Genomic DNA, 19,046 nt, shown 5'->3' with positions numbered 1-19,046 from the left:
AACAGTCAATGAACTAGCACTCTCAGTAAATAAACTCACTAATAATTTAAGAACAGAATGTATCAGGGCTAAGAATGGTTCTACCTGATTTGGCTCTGCCCAATAAACAAATCTTCACCATTTACTTTTGTAGAGTTTTTTCGTAGAGGGTTTGTAGGAAGATAACAGGATGTAACAGGCAGGTGTAGACAGAATAGATTGCCTGGCTATTAATGAAATTGAAGAAATGATGGAGTCAGTTTGAGATTTGAGATGTCCGGGTGGATCGTGCCTGTCGGGTGAGACAGAAGGTCTGGAGTTGGATCCAGAATCCAAGGTGGGTACTAAAGATGAGGCCAAAGGAAGGAGAACCAAATTTGCCAAGGCCAGGAAGGTGTAATGAAGATGACTTTGCTTTTCAATCTGGCTGCTTTCTGAAGGAATTTGGGAACCAAAGGAGTTGGGGAATAAGTGAATGGGGACAATCAAGGAGAACAGCATCCCTCTGTGACTCCTCCAATGGGGGACTAGGGCAAAAAAGCTGCTGCTTTGTTGTTTAGGGGAGATGCAAAGAGACTGCAGCAAGGCTCACCCCACTGATGGAAAATCATGTTGATTATTTTGTTGTTGAGGGACCACTCATGAGGTAGTAAAATGGACTTGCTCAGTTTGTCTGCTATCATGTTGGACTTCCCTGGAATGTGCACTGCAATTAGAAAGTGGATGGAGTAAATCGCTCATTGCCACACCGTCACGGCTTCTCAACACAGGCAGGTATGACTTTGTTACCCCTTGTTTGTCGCTGTACCCAAGCCACTGACATCCTGTCCATTTGGACTGCAATTGTTCCAAGAGGGAGACAGTTTTGGAATACTTGCAATGCCAAACGTAACGCTCTCATTGCCACAGCATTGATATGCAAGCTGGCCTCAACGGGGAACCAAGTGCCTTGGACCATCTTCCCCAGAAAATGTCCCTTCTCACCACATCTGGGAAGCACCCGTGGTCACCATGGCCATGGGCTGAGGGAGAATGAAAGGATGACCTTGCAACAGTTGTTGGGACTGCACCCACCAGGAAAGATACCATTTGCATACCCGAGATATTCTTATCTTTGTTGACATAGAACTGACAATTGTGTTTGTAGCATCCATTGCATAATTCTCATATGATATCTTGCTAAAGGAGCTAAGTTTCTTGCTGCTGACATTGATCCAAGGGCTTGCAGAATCAACTGGGCTGAAATTCTGATACTGCAAATTATTTTCTTGACCGGATTTCTTATTGTTTGTACTCTCAAAAGGGGAAGAGATGCTACCATAGATACTGTGTTGAACATTGCTCCTATGAATTCCAATGTCTGAGTAGGGTTGTAATTGAGACTTGTTGCAATTGACCGTTATTCCAAGATTTGAACAAGTTTGCAAGACTTGGTCACATGCTTGTACCAGCTGATGCCTGGTCAAAGTAGTAATGAGCCAGTCATAGAAATATGGAAATACCCAGAATCCTTGCAGTCTCAGGTGAGCTGCTACTACTGCCATGCACTTAAACACCCTGAGGGCTATAGTGAGGCCAAAGGGCAGTGCTCTGAACCGGCAATGATGTGCAAGTACCTTCTAGAATGGCTGTTCTTTTTATGTGATAGCACTATCGAGCACATCCAGTCTTTGCTCACAGAGCAGAATGGACTGAACCATGACCATCTGGAATCTGGTGTGTTGAACAGATTTGTTCAACACACTGAAATCTAAAATTGGTCTCCAGTCCCCCATTTTCTTTCGCACCAAAAAGAATCTCGAGCAAATTCTGAATTCTATTTAGTTTGGAGGAACCTCTTAGATGGCTCTTTTTTTCTATCAGCCTTTATATTTCCAGTGCTGCTGCCTTCCTCTGATTGGGTGGAGCACTGGGGATTTTCCTGGTAACAGGGGTGGAAGGGAAAAGGGAATAATATAAATCTCTGGAGATGATTCTCAGCACACAAGTATCCTTTTTTAAATTTAGCCAGGCTTCCTGGTGCAAAGATAAGTGACCTGCAACTGTCTCCAGTGGACAGCAATCAGGCCTCCATTCAGGAGCTCTGAAAGGGTCTATCAGAAAAGGTATCTTGAGACCCTTGGTTTTGCAGGCCTTCTCTGCCACGGAGGCATCTTCTGCTATTATCACTCCTCCCTCTCCCTCTGCGGGAACTACCTCCATGTGTGCCCTGGAGAGGATCCTGAGACTTCTTGAACAACATTTTTCGACCCCCCCCCAACTGGTTCCCAGAAAAGGTCCATTGCGGGGTTAAAAAACATACTCCCACTGCAGATAGGGTCTTTCCATCCTTCTCACACCTGGAGTGTGTCTCTTTTACTGTGGGGCCAAACATGGAAGACCTGTCAAAAGAAGCACTGATGAAAGATGATTTGAAGGGCTTCGCAAAATCACAAAGGCGCATCCAAGCATGCCTCATGATGGAAATGCCTGAACCTGCAGCCTTTGAGATGTCTTCTGCATTATGTGAGATGAACCTCATGGGCAAATTGGCAATGGATTGAAGGGTAGCAAACTGTAAGGCCACAGACGTTTGAGCTTCTCCAGTAATGGCCTCTGAAAGATAATATGAAAGATCTTTAACCATGTCCCCTTACAATCTTGTGAAGTGTGCCAAGCAGTTCAGCAACTAGACAGCAAAAGTCACTAAGCATATACTTGGTTCTCAAATCCGTGGAGCCAGAATCCTGTCTGGTCTCTTAGAGATCAGCTCGTATCAGGTTCCATCCACACCTGCTCAGACACCAAATCAATGAGATCATCAGCGGGTAGAGTGACCCAGGAGGTAGACGAGCCAGTCCCGAAAGCTTCCAGAAATACTGACTCCTTAGGAGTTGGGTTTTGGGCAGATCAACCACCCTTCTATTTAAGGATCTCAAGGATGTTGCCAAATGAGACGTCATCATGTGGTGATCTGGAAGACCCCTCTCCCTCATCAAAGTCAGTATCCTCAGTGATGGACTCCTGAGGGAGTCCAAGTGCTTCCTCTTGCATGTCTTCTTCCTAGGGACTTCTTTGGTGAGATGATCCGAAGAAATACTGGAAGAGATGATAATACCCGGCTGGATGGTTTGGAAGCTCTGGGCTGGCTGTCCCAGTGGTGTAGAATACTGAGGATCACGGTGTATAAGGGAAAGTAAAAATGAAGAAGAGTAGCAAAAACCTGACAGAAAGTACAAAGTTATTACACAGAGAGAGATTTACTAAACAGATGACAAATAAAGATAAAGTTTTAAAGGAATAACACTTATCTTAATACAATCGCTGGAGAGCAGTAGTCAACCACATCTAATCGTGAAGGCAGCAAATGGGATCTGAGGGAAGTTAAGCATGCTGCATTTTGGGCAAGAAAGGAGGTTGAGAGTTTGTTGGTCTACACAAGATGGATTAACGGCCAAGTCGGATCAGAGTGTCGGATCCAAACCCATACGTTGAGGAATGAATGAAAATTAACATCATCAGATCTAGCCTTCTTTATGGTCCTCCAAAAAGAAGACTTTAACCACCACAGCAACCAGCAGCAAAAAGCAGCATAATAAAAACAAACTAAAGTAGAAATACAACAAGAATTTTAATAACAAAAAGGTAAGCATTTCTGTGGAAGACCAGGAAGAAAACCAGCAACTCAGAAATTGATGAATAAATGTGGGATTACAAAATATTAATTATATCTGTGAAGTATGATGAACAAGAAAACCTGAAATATTGGACTTTCTTGACTTTGTTGATCTTGCAGGGGGACTCCAAAGCATATGACCTACTTCATGTCACTAATCTCTGGTGAACATTTAGAAGAGGGGAAGAAGAAGAAAAGAGTTAACTGTACGAAAAAAAATGTTCTTAAGAGTATTTTTTATAATATATGACAAATACTTCATGCTATAAAGTAAGGTTTTTTGGTATTTTTTTGTAATATGGATAAAGTAAACAGATATCCCTACTTTTTTGCTTCTTTCTTCTTTTTCAGTTTTAAGAAAAGTAGGCACTGCAATGTAAAAAAGAAAAGAAAGCCTGGACAAAAGAGCATGATATAAGAAAAACTGATATGTTTTGTCTTACTTTTGCATTTGGAAATGACTGGATTAAAGCCATTTTCTTGATTTAATAACAACTTATAAGGGGAAGAAAATAAATAAAGGAAAACTGAATATAATGAAAAGTTTCCCTCTGCCACAAATGTTCACAGTGCAACATGGGTGGTGGAAGGCAACTATGTCTCTGGTCCTCATGTTTCTATGGAAAAAAATCTGATAAGGGGGCAATAAAAACAGAATACTTATTTCTTTCAATGGCAAGATGTTTTCTGAAAGCATTCAAGTTGTTTTCTACATCTGGGAGAGGAATAAAGATTAGACAAAAACAGACAGCACTTAGTAGAAGTAGAAGTATGGGCTGTATCATGTGTTATAGCATGGATAACCTTCATAACAGGTTAATTCAAGCCTGTGAGTGTGGCTGTCAATCTGGGACAATTGTTCCTATTAGGAGGATTAAAATTCATTATTTGAAAATGTAAATAGTTTTGCTAGTTAGTATTAAGTTAATAGGTTTTAGGGGGTGTTCTGAATGCGCGCACATGTGTGTGTGTGTGTGTGCATGTGTGTGCCCCAAGGGTTTTCATTAAAACAAAAAGCTTTGAAAGATGTGACATAGGTTCAAATGAATATGACAAGAAACAACTGTATAAAAGATCAACCTGTGAAAAATGAGCGTATGCGTGTAACAAAGAAGTTGAAACTAGACATTTAAAAAAAAGCTGTTAGTGGGAACAAAAACTTACCATAATGACACTTTCCATATTATCTTTAAATGTGAATGGTCTCACAGATATATACAAAAAGGAAAAAAGTAGCAAACTATATTATACAAATGCAGAGGAAACACTTTGTAAAGAATGGAGCATGTACATTTGATAAAGAAAGGATTTCAGGATTGTAATTTAGCAGAATATCTGGGACAAAGTAAAAAGCCAATATTTAGATTAATTGGCAGGGAAGCTCCAGTAGTGACAGAAGAGGGGGAAAAGATAATAATCACAGATTTGTTGTACTAAGGGGTTACTGGCAAGGGAGGAGGATTAAGCTGACAAGTTTGACACTCATGTTGCTAAAGTAGTTAGGAAAACCTTCTATATTGCCCACCTGATCATGAAGGGATTCACATCTAGATCAAGGGAGGTCATCGTCCCCCTGTACTCATCACTCATTAGACCTATGATTGAGTACAATGCCCCGTTCGGAATGTATCTGACCCGACACCTGCTGCAGCTTGAAAGGCCCCAAAAGTTCCTCACCAAAAGGATAAAGGGTCTCAAAAATATGTCTTATGCTGCCCGACTGAAAGAACTCCAGCTCTATTCAGTCTCATACCGCTTGCTCAGAGGTGACCTGTGCCTGACATATAAGGCCATGTCAAACCCAGATTTGATGAATATGCTTCACCTCAAAAATCTAGATCCCTCAGAACCACAAGGGCGGAGACTTAAACCTCGACACGGTTATAAATAGAACGTGCTGGAGGGACAGATTCATCACCCAGAGACTCCCTATGCTGTGGAACAAAATCCCGGTACATGTGAGGCAGAGCACGTCGATGGCCTTGTTCAAGAGGAATCTTGACCAATGGATGGGAGATCGCAGATATACCCCAGGGATTACTTCAGTGTCACTGCTTGACAGAGGCACAGCAAAATAATAGGCATAGTTTTTATTCAAACTAAAGGGGTGGCGAATGCCACATAACTATGGGCTAGGCTTATAAATGCCCTTGGGCAGATAGCCTAGTATGAACCTATGAACCTATAAGTGTTTATATTCCACCTACAAGTGCTACAATGCAGATGAAGAAAATTCTGGGAGAAATAATCAGCTTTCAGCAGGGGAATATAACTTGCAGGTAGGGAGTGGAATTGTTTTGGGAACAGTGAGGATATATATGTGGGCACAAGAAGGGAAAATATAAAAAAGAGAGTAGATTTTTGAAAAAAATTATGAAAATGTTTGGTAAGGAAGATATGAATACAATAGTAGGAGTTCAGGGGGAATTTACACATTATTCTCCAAGGTACACAAACTGGGCTAGACTACACAGAAAGCATATTTCATGTGCATTTAGTTGAAAGTTTTGATAAGCATCCAATAACAATTTCAGATCATGCACAAATAATAACTAAAATAAAAATGCAGGGCAATGAAATAAAAATGAGACACTGGCACTTCCCCCTCCTACTTGTTTAAAAGAGGGGAATTTAAGAAATGGGTAGTGGAAATTATTTGGAAGTTATTAGTGAAGACAGAAATTTCTTCTGAAAATTTAGCTAGGAAGTGGAATAAAATTAAAATGGAGTTTAAAAATAGGGTGAAAATAAAAGAGAGAGACATGGTTAAGAAGTAACAAAGGATAAAGTATTGAAGAATAGGGGGAATCTCACAGAATAAGAAGAGGCACAGCTGCAGAGTGCTAAATAGAAAATAAGGGACTACTTCAATAATATGCATGAGTTTAGAAAGACTGCCATTAAGCAACTGTTTTTTTGAAAATCATTTTTGATAACTCCAGAACACAAACGCTTTTAGCACAACAACTCGGGCAACAGAAAGTAGAAAAGGGTTGTTACCAAGCTTAGGGGGCCTATAACAAAGGACAATAACCACAGATCCTGCAAAGGTATTAGAAATATTTCAGAAATTTTATGAACATCTGTATAAAGCACAGAAATGTGGAAATGAAGAAAAAAGTACAAAAGGAAATGTTTATGGAAGAATTAAATATGCCAAGGTTAGATGTAGATGAAGCTCAATTACTAACAGTTAAAATAGGAGGAGATAAGATAAAAATTGTGGAGGATAAGCAATCTACAGGAAAGTCTACAGGTACAGATGGCATTCCCGTTAAAGTTTAGAAGTTGGAAGGGAAAAAACAACATCTGAAAGGTTTTGTTTAACAGTATTTTAAAAGGAAGAGAAGCACCAACATCCTGGAAGAAACCAGTGGTGACTGTAATACCTAAAGATAGTAAAGACCCATCAGATCCATATAAGCCCATTTCAATTCTAAACCATGATTATAAAGTGTATAGATTTGTAATAGCTAAAAGAATGGTAAAGATGATGCCAAAATTGATAGATATGGATCAATATGATTTTATGGAGGGGAGGCAAATGTGACAACACTAACAGAACAATGATGATCCAGAGGGAAGCAAAATAGAAAATATCACTGTTGTTTGGTGGGTCTTGATGCAGAGAAACCATTCGACAGAGTAAGCTGGTATTTTATCAGCTGGGCAATGGAAGCATCCACATTCCCTAATAAAATGCTAAAGTTGATTAGGAGGATATATGAGGGATAGGAGGTGAAAATTTAAGTGGGGGGGATCCTCTTTGATGAAGTTCTTTTTGGGCAGAGGAATCAGGCAGGTGTCCTCTTTCCCCTTTATTATTTGCATTATATTTAGAACCAATGGGAAGGAAAATAAGGGACTCATAAATTCAAGAATATAATTGGTATGGCAGGCAAGAACGTTGGCTTTATTTGCAGATGATATTTTATACCTGATAAAACCAGAAAATGACAATTCTGTGTTGTGGAACATTCTGAGACAGTTTCAGGTCTTTTGGGGATACAACTGAAGACAAAACAAAACACAATAGCTGTAAACTATGTACCCACAAATAGTTCAGTAATATCCATATTTATGGGGACATGATAAAATGAAGTACTTAGGAGTATGGATTAAATTGATTCTGTTACAGCAGCTAAGGATATGTAGGAAGAGACTAAACAAAAGATAATAAAAAAACGGAGAAACTGGAAACTCTGTTTTATGGATATGGATAGCAAGATACAAGCAGTGAAAATAGTTTTAGTCCCTTTACTTTTATACACAGGTCACGCATACTTTTCTCAAACAGATGAGAAGTTATGGATAGCAATTAATAAAGAGTTACATGATTTTACCTGAGGGGAAAGATTTAAGTGGGATACACTGACCCTTCCAATAGGACAAGGTAGTATGGGATTACCTGACTTGAAAGTGTATTTCAGAGCTTCACAGTTAAGGCTCCTATACATAGCACTAGCAAAAAGCTACAATTGAAAGTGGAAAGGGATGTTGATGAAATGGGAGGATGGGGCTCAAGAAACAAGAACAGAATGGGATTTTGGATACAGATCCTTAAGGAGAATAACAATAACCATACAGAATATTATAAGGTACCAGAAAGTATTCTAAGAACTAAGCCAACACTGTGTTGGAGATAGGAGATTCTTACGAAACTGATGACTTGAATTAGGAGTACAGAGAAGAGGCAAGTGGGGGCTGGAATTTACTGGAGAAAACTGGCAAAGGAACCAAGATACTGTGAGCAAATAATTAGAGGGGAAAGGTAACAGAACAGGAAGAGGCCAAGAATTTATTTGGACTGCAGGCTAGAGAATGCCTTCCCTATCAGGGACTGATAAAGCATACGCAAATAGAAAGGTAAAGGGGAATCCCGATTGAAAGACCCGCTGTGGCAGAGCTTTTAGTCAAATCTAAAACAGAAGCTGTGGTTAAAAAAGGAATAATGTGTAGGGTATACAAAATACTGCACGTTAACTATAGGAATTAACCAAATGAGAACAGGATTGGGAAGTGAGAAGAGATAAGCAATTCACAGGGAAACAATGGCTGGACATATGTATGGCTCCCAAATATGCAACAAAGTCTAGTGTAGGATTTTTGCCTGGAAGTGTTTGCAAAGTTATTTTTATACTCCACGCAGACGCCAAAGATTTTTTCCTTAAGTAGGAAACAAATGTTAAGATGTGTGATGGGGAAGAAAGAGGTAACTGGGAACATATGTTTTGGGACTGTAATGATTTGACAGACTTTAAAAAAATCCCTACAGAGTACTCTGTCAGAAAAACTGGGTGACCAAATGGCTGTAACTAAGGAAATAACTTTTTGAGCTGGGATACAGTATCTGAATAGCCTAGACATAGTAAGGCCTTGTTAAGTTTAATTCTGGTGGCTGCCAAAAAAGCAATTACTAGAAAACGGAAATCAAAATCTAAACCATCTAGCATTCCCACCTATCCATTTTTCCTGACTATCCAGAAATTAAACCAACTGCCCATTAGTATACAAACTACAGTATTCTGTTTAATAAAAAGAAACGGACTATATGTGTTTATCAACTAGGTGGATTTACTATATTTTTTTACAGAAAAGCATAGTAAACTGGCAGAAAGAAGGCATCACAAACAGAAAAAATAGGCCGTTCCTCATCTGACATGAGTATGACGTCATAAAATGGCTAGAAAGTGGGTAGGGAAGGGGAGAAGATGGAAAGTGTGAGAGGTGTCCAGTTTTAGCCACAATGAAAGGTGGCAGCCCTAAAACCAACTGTATTTGAAGTAATGAATATTTAACAGATGAAAGAACTGAAAGCGTGATCTGTAGAAAATGCTGGAGCATACTACATAGTAAAAATAGAAATTGTGGGAACAATACATACAGAATAATGTTTTAGAGGAGAAGTGTGGTTTAAGGGAAGGCAGGAATTAAGCAACTTATGTAATGCTGGCTTGATGATAATTGCATAAAAGCGAGTATGTGATGTATAACATTTGCAACTGTGAACATGTTACCATGGTTTGTTTTATTTTATATAAATTTATGTTTGCTTGTGTCTTAGGTGATAACTCAACAGTGTTGAAAAATTAAAAAAACAAGTATAGATTATAAGCTCTAAATGTCAACTATGTAATGATACAACTATATGCAAGGGAAGTGCTTAACATATTACAACAAAATACAACTGTATAAAGCACGTGTGAGGGGTTCTGTACTACCCTGCTTTACCAAATTTCATGCTATACTTCAAATATTATACAGATACAACACACATTAGTAACACTTGCACTGTTATACTAAAGACATAGGCACAAGACAATGCACACTATATTAAAAATCAATGTCTGACTTTCGGTGAAGCGTGACTACCCAAGCTCAACTCCATTTACTCATTAAGGTGAAGTCCAATTGAGTAAAGTCTGCTTGTCCCATGGCTGAGCAATGACTATTAAAAACTACAGTCATTTAATATATTTTACTTTTATTAGTTAATTGTGTAATATATACTGCTATTTTTTACTTGATGAATGGTTCCAAGCACACCAGGAAGCAAAAAACATACTCTCTACATAATGGCATACACATATTTCAACACATACACATAAGGTAAGGATTTCTAGTTCATGCCACTCATACATACCATGGTATAAAGAGATTAAATGTCAAGAGTAATAAATCAAGGTTTACTTTCTTACATAGGGTGGTTTCAACCCATAACTGAAAGCAGTTTTTCATTAACTTACACAAAAAAAGAAAAAAAAGGAAAAGCTTACTTTCATGAAGTTACTCCCAAAATTTTAAATAGCAATCTTGAATATTTTAGCTGTCTGTATATTAATTTTTGTAGTATCAACTATAGCTTGCTAGTTCTAAAAATACTCATATCAACAAAACAGCCCTACCTAACAACTATGTTAAGAGCAGGTGTATCATGCTAAAATGTCCAACAAAATAAATCCAGTTTTCTATACAGAAAAGGGAAATAATTCTGAACAGTGGACCTTGCTGGTATGCTTATGTACTTGCCAGAATCTTATAGAGATATGGTAGCAGCTGTTAAACTACTCTCATTTTTTTTACATTTTTTTCTGAGGTAAAAGCCAATACTAAAGGGCTCTGGCTGACTAAGTTTGCAGATGACTGCAAGCTCAGAGCAGTCACTGAATCCCTAAATGACTTAGCCAACTCTCAGGAAGGTTTACTGGTGACAAAATCATAGACTGAAGCTGAATGCCAAAAGATGCATTACTGTATCATTTGGGAAGTCATCTACTCCAGAGAACTACCACATTGACAATACAACCCTAAGAGTTGACCCAGTTGTTTGGGAACTTGAGTGGACAGTGACCTGACTTTAGACCTGCATATGTCCACTGCTGTATTAAAGTCCTATATTGCACAGCTTGCAAAATGGGAATTGTGTCCAGATCTAGGAATGGTGTTGTCCCACTTTATTTTGCCATTGTTATGCCAATTGTTGAATTTAATGTCACCCATGGCACATATCTATCCAGACACACATAGCAACTTGAATACCTGCAGAGATACCTTGCTAAAAGGATACAAGACCTAAACATGTCCTACATGGACCGACTCACTGCCTTGTCACTATACTTGGAGTCCTGCAAACTGCAAGGAGGTGATCTGTGTCTGGCATACAAGGCATCCTCCAACCCAATACTGATGATTTACTGTGCATCAGCAAGTGAAATGGCTTCAGAAATACTCCTTCTAGGACCTCGACCTTTTCTGCAATATCAATGGACTGGTTTGGAAGGACAGACATATCTAGCAGAGGATACCACTGCTCTGGAATAGACTCCCCAACCACATAAAACAGTTTGTCCCTGTCCATATTCAAGCGCAACTTGGATCTACAGACAGGAAACAGAAAACCTACCCCAAGACTGCTCCCTACACTACTAATGCACAGAGGCAGCTCCTAAATGCTATATTCCATGCATGTGTCCCTTCAAATTATCTACGGTATGAGGTATGATCCCAGTTATTCTCATTAGGGGTAATATAAAATTATTGACCACTGGATGAGTAAGACCAATCTCTAATCAAATGGGATAGGTTAATTGCAGCACAAAAAGAAAAACTGGCTAGGCTGAAAATGGCCCGCAAGGGCAGCTAGCCCAGCACTCAGCTACGATCCTATGTGGTTCTGCAGCATGTTACAAGTTGGAAGCTTGTCTTGTCCATGGTAAACAGAAGTTCTAGAAATTCAGTGTGTGGGTATCTGTCTAGATGAGATGTGACCCCTGACAAATATGGGGACACCACCACAGTTTCTACCAGGCCTGAAGACATGGTACACATAAAATGCTGAATGAAGAACGAGCTTTCTTTACATTTAAACTAAGTCTCTGTAACTACATATACATGGACAGTTAAAAATGCAGGAGTACTTTAAGATGGGGCAGTTTGTGACTGAGATTCCTGGCATTGAGAAGAGATATCTTACTGTGATTCAGTTTAAGGTTAGACAAAATTACTAAATAACCCCTGCCTAAAGAAGGCACTTCTGGGGCAGCAAATGTTTCTGCCAGGATGCGGAAACCGTTGAATGAGAGATACAGGCCATGCCTTGCAGACCAAGTAAGATTGTTGATCATGTCATCCAAGGCTGATGCATACTGGAATTTCATGGAAAGACATCTCCTATTAAGCCAATTGTTAAAGCCAATCGTCTTCACTTTATATGTAGGTGGTGGTGTTGGTGAAGGAAGGATCCCACTCAAGACTACAGTCTTATCTGTACCCATCACATACATATGGAGTTCCAACATGTCTCTGCATGTCCTTCAAGGTCTTGCACACCATGTCATTCACTGTCACTTAGACCACTACCATGTCATACTCATATTTGTCTTCAGAAAGGGTCTTGCGAGCCCTTGAAGTGCTTGTAATCCTGTCACCCAAATGGCAAGTGACAATAACCCTGTCCTTCTACAGGTTGATGCGGGGAGAATCTGTATGTTTAACAATTCAATCGCTAAAACATTTTTGTCAGAATCTAGTTTATGAATACTCGATTGGGAGCAAACTGGCATTTGGTGACTTGTAGCTGTACAACTCATCTTCTTGATGAGCTTATATGCCTTATGTGACTGAGGGTGGCCTAATGGTTAAGGTGTTTGCCTTACAAACACAAGGTACAGTGTTTGAGTCTCACAAGGGATAATTGGCTAGGCTTAAAATGGCTCGCAAGGGCAGTTAGCTTAGTACTAACCTATGAACCTTACATTTATTTTTCAAAGCCCTAAATGCATGCTTTCCTCTTTCTAATTAGTTTTATTTATATAGTTTAGAGGTAGATTATTACTCTCTTGCACTTTCTTTGTATCCCAGATATTATCATGTATTAGATATTTACATAGTTAAGTTGTTTTCTCCATACAAGTGTGAAGTAAAGTAGATTCTGGTACGGCAATCCTATTAAAATTTTGTATCTGTTCCCACTGTATGGATTAAAAATACACATATATTGACTTACACATTTGCAATACATATTTATCTACTTTTTTTTTTTCAAAAGTGAGACCTCGCTCACATAACATTTTGTAAATTACTATATAAAAACTAAAATAAAAGAAAGCCACACTGGAATCCAATAACTTATTTCCTAATATATACTACTTTTAAAAGTGGAAAAAATATTTCATACTACTACTAATAGTAAGAATTTACATGTTGTCAAGACATACTTCCTCAAGACACATATCTTTGCTGTCACTCACACATTTCGGCAAGTGCTCTAACTGCCATTAACTCGTCTCCCATAATGTAACTATCCCTACCAGGACCCTGATTGTAACCCTAAAAACTCCCAACCAGTGTCTAACCCTTAAGTCTCCCATCCCTCCCTAAACCTAAACTCTTCATCCCCTTTCCCTCTCCCTAAAATTATATTCCAGATTGCTGCCTAAACCTAAAATCCCCTCTCTTTAACCATAACCCTAAAGTCTCCCAATTGCTCCCTAAACTTAAAATCTCAGTCTTCCTCCATAACCCTAAAATCCTCACTACACTCCCTGCTGCCTCCCTAAATCTAACAGCATCCTCCCCGCTCCCCTTGCCCACTTACCTGGTCCATTGTGAGCACTTGTTCGAGTTTGTCTCCTAGGACATGAGTAGACAGTCAGTTGAGTTCAAGTGCAAGCAGCTGCTTGGACATGGTAACAGCCATTTAAGTCCCTGGTTGCAACTAACTGGAATTAGAGCAGCTGGAGCTCAAGCAGCTGTAGTGTTTCCTAATAATAATAATAATAATAATAATAATGACAGTGACATTTAATATATCAAGCATCTTATTATTATTACATAATACAGTTAACATGAGTATGATACCCAGGATCTCATTATAGCTACTCATTTTTCTTCACTCTTAGTGTATCATGAAACCTAAGAACAAGTATTTCTGATCAAATTTCTATTACCTAATTGTACAATATTTATAGAATTTTTTTTTCACTTTTGTGTACAAAGTAGTCCAAAATTGGCAATAGCCTAAGATAATTTACAACAGAAAATTATAGTTATAACAGAAAATTTACCCCAGGACTGCCCTCTGTACTACTAAATGAGCAGTGGCAGCTCCTAAATGCTTTATCCAATGATTGGGCTCCCTCAAATTATCTATGGCATGATCCCAGTTATTCTCATTAGGGTAATATACAGTTATAGACCATGGGATGGGTAAGGCAATTCTATAACCAAATTGGGATAGTTTATTTTGAGCACAAAAAGGGGAAACTGTCTACGCTTAAAATGGCCCACAAGGGCAGCTAACCTGGTACTTGCTTATGAACCTACGAACCTATAACATTCTGACAGCTTCTAGAGACTGTAAAGGAGGCTTGCTCCCCTTTAACCACCACTACTCTTCATAAAAAAAAAATAAATAAATACAGTTGCCGAGGGGCAGCCTCCCCTTACAAACATAATGACTGTCATGATCTCCACATAAAAATCGGATGAATTTTATAATATACGACTTAGTATATTTGCTTAACTTTCTCATTAAAATACATATGAGAAACCAGTATTCACACTCAACTACAACTTTTCTACTTAACTAGTGGCCGAATTGAGGAAAATCCAAGTACCTGTAATTCCCTAGCCGTGTAATAGCCTGGAATTGTTTCATTGGGACATGATCCCTACCTGTAGAAATTGCAGAGGATAACATATGTACAGCACGTTCCATTTCAAACATCCAAATTACACATATTACTGCAACTAGGTTTAATGGTAACAACCAGTAGAAAACATTCAATTCACATATTAGCATGCAAGACACCAAACCTACTTGGTTGTTCTATGTAAGCATGCAGGACAACAAAATATGCTCATGGAGCAACAAACAGCTATTTGTGTGATTATGGAACCATGTCACTAGCTATTCTGAACTTGCCAGTTATGAAAAGTCCATTATTCTCCATAACTACACAAAACACTATGTGATTTTGTACCTGAGGCAAGAAGAGAGCTACAGGGTAAATATTTAAAAGAAGCTATGGATTTAGTGAGGGGATTTCTAACAACAGAAATAATGTGGAGATATACAAAATTATAGTGAATGTGTTTTCTGGCTTTGAGTGACAATTTCTTTATAAAATAAAAAATTAGGATACTTCATCACTCTAAATTCTAGAATTCCACAGTATTTTACAAGAAAAATAAGGGGAAAAACATGAAACTTGTTAGCAAACTATCACTGTTAAATGCATATGTCATACAGTACAATAGGACAATTAAGAAGCAGTTAAATGCAGATTTGGGTGAGATTATAGTATTAGGCATTAACAGAAAAATAAAATTCATTATTTTCCTTTTGCACCAGTGTTAAAAATTACTCTCATGTATATGTGTTACTACTGCTGTTAATTTTCAAAGCCAGTGTAAAAGAACTAATAAATACCTTGGGATTATTTCTTGCAAAAACTTTAAGAAAGTGTACATGAAATGAAAATCACCTACATGTCTGTAACGAGAAACTACCTGTGGATAAAGTAAGACAGAGAAACTCACGCAAACAATAGCTACCAAACCTTCTCAATCTCTCAACATCAGAAGCAGGGGCAAAGCCAAAAATATTTAGGGACAAAGTTCCCAAATCGAGAGCACTTCTTAAATTTCAATACCAATGCTTTAGAAAACTGAAAGAATAAAAGTTCATTAATTAACAAGTATTTTGAAGCAAAAGAATTATATAAGTATACATAGTGATTAGTGCAAACAGCTGCCAGCTAGCTGCTTCTTCTCATTTGGGTTTATTCCCTTAACCTTCATTTACCTAATGTGTGACCTTAAGCAAGTCACTTAACCAGACTGTTTTGGGTGAGAGGGAAACTGATCTAGGCTTCTCTCCTCTACTTCTCCACACTCTACCTACCTATCTTTTTCAATTTTCACAACTCTGATCCCCACTGTCTAGTTTCCTACCTAATTTTTCCGGCGATATTGTAGTTGAGGGCCTCACCAGATGCGCAGTAGCAAGCCCCACCCAACCCCCCCCCCCCCTCCTGATATGTCATTCATGAATATGCATTCCCTCCGAATGTACAACCAAAGAAAAAGTGCACTGACATTGTAATATGACAGTAAATATAACCGTAAACTGTTTACCAACATCTGTAATCGACAAGTTTTATTGCACTAATATACTACAATCAGCAAAGAAACGAAACAGTCAAAACACATGTCATCAGGCTTTTTACTGTGTAGCATTATTAGCTCTCTTTGTCAGAGTCGGAATGCGATGGTTTGCTGTCCCAATTAATGTCCAAACGGACTCTTTTTTTTTTGGTGCAGGTGTCACACCCGACTCTTCCTCAGTATCATTGGCAGGACTTTTTACTAAGAACAGCTTTCCTGGGCGATACTATATTAACCGTTTGTGTACATTTAATATTTTCATATCATGTATGCATGAGCAAATTAAATATGCAGACCGGGTTGTCACTCAATTTGCGACACGCCCACTTCTGAACGAAACTAACTGGTGAGGCCCTCAATTACAATATCGCCATTTTTCCACCTACATCTATGATCCTTACTTCTTCCTTGTATACCTATATCTTCATTCTACCTATTAGTCATTAATTTCCCTCTTCTCTGTTCCGTTTCTTTCGTAATCTGACTTGAGTTCACTGTGTAGACTATGTAAATATATATACATATAGATAGTACCTTTGATTGCCCTGTAAAAGCATTTTATACTATTACTTCTTTTGTTGCATACCACCTACTTCGAGGTGATCTATGCCTGACATACAAAGCTATGTCAAATCCAGAATTAATGGATATGCTCCACATCAGTAAATCTAAATCCCTTAGAGCCACATGCTCGAGGGACTTGAACCTCAGCACAGAAATAAATAGAACTTGCTGGAGGGACAGGTTCATAACCCAGAGGCTCCCTTCGCTCTGGAATAGAATTCCAGTTCATGTGAGGCAGAGCACCTCACTGAATCTCTTCAAGAAGAATCTTGATAGGTGGATGGGGGATCGTAGGTTTGTCCCAGGGATTACTCCCGTGTCAATATTAGACAGAGGCACAGTAAACTAAACCTTAAAAAGGGCACAGTATACTCAAATCAAGGGGTGGTGTAAGCCATACAGAATCGGGCTAGGTTTATAATTGCCCCAGGGCAGATAGCCTAGTATGAACCTATGAACCTTTTGTTTGTACATCTCTTATTTCATTGTATACTGCAAATTTTAAGCACTTTGTAACATTTTGTGGGTGTGTTTGTCTAATTACTTTATCACTTGTTTAACTTTGTTGGAGCTTTTCTCCCCATGACTCCATTGAAAAATGGACTATCCAGGTAAACAAATTGTAAAATAAAATAAATAATTAAATTGCCTCCACCGCATCCCCAGTAACTACTTGTGAACCTATTCAATGAATGCCATGACTTGTTGATCATAATCTGCCACCTTTTCTACAAATAGCAATAATTTTGGAAGGAATGGAACAACATTAGGAGTCAAGCTCAGGGACAGTTGAACGGTATGACAGAACAAGTTTCTCTTGTGGAGTACTAGTAAACAAAAACTCTACGAGGTTGCACGCCACATCAAACTCTACCGAAAAGTTTAGCTGCTAGTGCTAGATGCAGTCACGTACTAATCTGCTCCACCCCAGCACAACATATACACACAGTGCCATACTTCCACAATACGTTATCACACTAAAACGTAGACACAATGAAATACCTTACTATTAAACGTTGACAGACGTCAATTTATGTTGAACCGGAACTATGTTCAAAAAAGAAACCGGAAATGACGTTTCCCTAGAAACAGTCCGGTAGCTGTACACTACACGCTGCAACTATTTAAATCAAACAAACGAAAACGACCTGTGTATGTGACAACGCATGCGTAGCTAACTTGTATAAAACGTGTTTTTTATTTATTTTTTTTTTTTAGCGTTGGGGAACTCCCACCAGCGCGTATCAGTTTTATATATATATATATATATATATATAGAAAGATACAGGTAAAACTGTTGTGCAGAATGATTAAATTAGACACAGACAAGCCATCGACCTACACAAGATTACGGGTTCGGTAGTTTCCGATGCAAGAGCAATTAAAGCGACAGTAGTACAGCGTACCATGGAGCTGATCTGTTTTTTGCGTTGTACGCTATGCGTACTTTGTATTTTTTTATCACTAACCCATGTGGATCTTTTTTTCAGATGTAGCGTGGGAATACTCTCTCTCTTTCTCTCTAGTTAAACGACTTGCTCAATGTCAGAGACTAAGCAAATGGTGGCTACTGGAATTAAACCATGAATTATAAGTAATAGCTTGGTAATGCTTACTCCGCTGCAATAATGTAAGCAAAAAAGACAATAATAAGCTAGATGGAATGCTCTTTTTATTGCTTTGTTTATTTGCTGCGCTAGTGATTGGGAGGCACAAAGTACCTTAGCTGCAGGCATGATTTTTTGCAGGGGGTGCAATCCCAGAGTCACCCCCCCCCCCCCCCAAGCCATTCCAGTGTCCTGTTACTTGGCTATTGCCATAAACACTGTTCAAAACTCTGTGTGCATGCTGTTTTATGCTTTACTTCTACAATGATTACAGATATTTGGATTTAATTTACAGCCTTTATTTCAAATTTTATAGCACAAACACTGACAGACGTTTGCTAAACTAAGTGGCGATATTGTACTTGAGAGGGCCTCACCAGTTCGTTTCTCGCAGAAGTGGGCGTGTCAAATTGAGTGACAGATGCAGTGGACCCAGGCTGTGCATCTTGATGCACAACCTGGTTTATAGTCTGTAAATTACGAAACTGGCCTGTGACGGTCCTATTCTCAAAACAATTATGACAGAGGTAGTAGGTGTATAATATGCAGAACATACCAATCAAGTTACAATT

At 38.7% G+C, this 19,046-nt stretch overlaps 1 protein-coding gene across 1 annotated transcript in view; it reads right to left on the bottom strand.

Moving 5' to 3' along the window:
- The window catches only part of GMCL1 (germ cell-less 1, spermatogenesis associated), a 1,627,466-nt gene extending 1,609,517 nt beyond the window's left edge, over nt 1-17,949 (bottom strand). Inside the window, exon 1 of the mRNA XM_044083130.1 lies at nt 17,875-17,949. The gene's annotated coding sequence lies outside the window, so the exon portion shown is untranslated. The remainder of the gene's footprint in view (nt 1-17,874) is intronic.
- Between the last annotated feature and the right edge of the window lie 1,097 nt (nt 17,950-19,046).

This window comes from Protopterus annectens, chromosome 9.part0 (genome assembly GCF_019279795.1).
Source record: "Protopterus annectens isolate FY-2018-M chromosome 9.part0, PAN1.0, whole genome shotgun sequence".
NCBI classification, from domain to species: domain Eukaryota; kingdom Metazoa; phylum Chordata; order Ceratodontiformes; family Protopteridae; genus Protopterus; species Protopterus annectens.
This window is presented reverse-complemented; position numbering and strand designations above follow the sequence as displayed.